The following is a 2500-nucleotide window of genomic DNA, read 5'->3' on the forward strand; positions in this document are numbered from 1 at the left end:
TCCTCCTCAGATCTGCCCTCCTGTGTCTCAGGGGGACAAGGCATTCCACTCCCATACCTGCAGACTTAGGAGGCCTCGACTGCGAGGCTACAGTGGTGGAGAGTGGCATAAGAGTAGATAGAGTAGAGGTAGAATGAATTTATAGTTAACAACTAATGTGTATATTATAGAGTATTAGATATGGTTGGATGCCACAGTCATTAGCGGGAGCTGGGGCTAATGACCTCCAAGTAATGGAGCCCCTAATTGACATATCAATAAACATGGGGTGGAGGTATTATTCTTTGTAGAAAAAAAAAGTGAAAGTAGTAGTAGTAGTAGTAGTAGTAGTAGTAGTAGTAGTAGTAGTAGTTGTTGTTGTTGTTGTTGTTGTTGTTGTTGTTGTTGTTGTTGTTGTTGTTGTTGTTGTTGTTGTTGTTGTTGTTGTTGTTGTTGTTGTTGTTTTAGTGGGTACTACTACTACTAATACTACTACTACTACTACTACCACTACTACCACTACTGTATATTGAGGAGGAGGAGGAGGAAGAGGAAGAGGAAGAGGAGGAGGAGGAGGAGGAGGAGGAGGAGGAGGAGGAGGAGGAGGAGGAGGAGGAGACAAGGCAGTCATGTATGAGGCAATGAACGATACATTAGAGGAGGAGGAGGAGGAGGAGGAGGACAGGAGGAGTCAGTGAGGCTTTACTGCGTGCATGCGTGCGTGCGTGCGTGCGTGCGAGTCTGTTGCAATCCCTTGAGAAACGTGTGGAAGAGAGAGAGAGAGAGAGAGAGAGAGAGAGAGAGAGAGAGAGAGAGAGAGAGTGAGTTCCATGTGACAACAAATACCAGTTCTCTCTCTCTCTCTCTCTCTCTCTCTCTCTCTCTCTCTCTCTCTCTCTCTCTCTCTCTCTCTCTCTCTCTCTCTCTAAATTAGAGCTAATTTATGAAGGCCATAAGAGAAGGAAAGAAAAGAAGGAGGAGGAGGAAAAGGAGGAGGAGGAGGAGGAGGAGTAGGAAGAGGAGGAGGAGTAGGAAGAGAAGGAGGAGGAGGAGGAGGAGGAGAAAATTCTATACGATAAAAAAATAATAAAATAATAATAATAATAATAATAATAATACGATAAATTTCTCTCTCTCTCTCTCTCTCTCTCTCTCTCTCTCTCTCTCTCTCTCTCTCTCTCTCTCTCTCTCTCTCTCACCTTATCATGAATATCTCACGAGCATAACAATTACAGAGAGAGAGAGAGAGAGAGAGAGATAATAATAATAATAATAACAATAATAATAATAATAATAATAATAATAATAATAATAATAATAATAATAATAATAATAATATTTAAGTCATCCCATTCAAAGGTTAAAAGAGAAAACGGGTCATTCAAATTTAAAAAAGAAAACGAACAAAAACAAGAATTATTTCAACACACACTAAAAGAGAAACTCTCTTTTATCTCTCTCTCTCTCTCTCTCTCTCTCTCTCTCTCTCTCTCTCTCTCTCTCTCTCTCTCTCTCTCTCTCTCTCTCTCACGGCGAAATTTATAGATAATAGTTTCCCACTTAACAAAAGGAACTGAGAGAGAGAGAGAGAGAGAGAGAGAGAGAGAGAGAGAGAGAGAGAGAGAGAGAGAGAGAGAGAGAGAGAGAGAGAGAGAGAGAATCAGGATAGTCAAACAAAAAAATATGAAAATTAAAGTGTATTAAGGTTTATGCTGAGAGAGAGAGAGAGAGAGAGAGAGAGAGAGAGAGAGAGAGAGAGAGAGAGAGAGAGAGAGAGAGAGAGAGAGAGAGAGAGAGAAATTAAAAAGGTACCTACCATTCTACGTAACATTCTCTCTCTCTCTCTCTCTCTCTCTCTCTCTCTCTCTCTCTCTCTCTCTCTCTCTCTGAAGTTGAAATAGAGAGAAAAAAAGAAACTGAATGAAAAAGAATAAATAAAGAGAATCAGGAAGAGAAGGAAGAAGGAGAGGAGGAGGAGGAGGAGGAGGAGGAGGAGGAGGAGGAGGAGGAGGAGGAGGCTGCAAGTCAAGATAAGGAAACAAGATGCAAGAAAGAAGAAGAAGAAAGAAGAAGAAGAAGAAGAAGAAGAAGAAGAAGAAGAAGAAGAAGAAGAAGAAGAAGAAGAGAAGGAGAAACAAGAGGAGGAGGAGGAGGAGGAAAAGAAGGGAGAGAAAAAAGAAAGGAAGAACTCTCTCTCTCTCTCTCTCTCTCTCTCTCTCTCTCTCTCTCTCTCTCTCTCTCTCTCTCTCTCTCTCTCTCTCTCTCTCTCTCTCTCTCTCTCTCTCGGTGCATGGAGGATGGAGGGAATTCTTGTCCTCCTCCTCTTCCTCCTTCTCTTCATCTTTCCTCCTCCTCCTCCTCCACCCACACTTTACTCTCTCTCTCTCTCTCTCTCTCTCTCTCTCTCTCTCTCTCTCTCTCTCTCTCTCTCTCTCTCTCTCTCTTTACAAGTCTTTACAAGGAGGAGGAGGAGGAGGAAGAGGAGGAAAGAATAACTAGAAACAGAGAGAAAGTAGAGAGA

At 42.1% G+C, this 2500-nt stretch overlaps 1 protein-coding gene across 2 annotated transcripts in view; it reads right to left on the reverse strand.

Moving 5' to 3' along the window:
- LOC135098468 (uncharacterized) overlaps positions 1 to 2500 on the reverse strand; it is a 29313-nt gene that overhangs the window by 25703 nt on the left and 1110 nt on the right. The gene's annotated exons all lie outside the window — the stretch shown is intronic.

Source organism: Scylla paramamosain, unplaced genomic scaffold (genome assembly GCF_035594125.1).
Source record: "Scylla paramamosain isolate STU-SP2022 unplaced genomic scaffold, ASM3559412v1 Contig65, whole genome shotgun sequence".
Taxonomy (NCBI): Eukaryota; Metazoa; Arthropoda; class Malacostraca; order Decapoda; family Portunidae; genus Scylla; species Scylla paramamosain.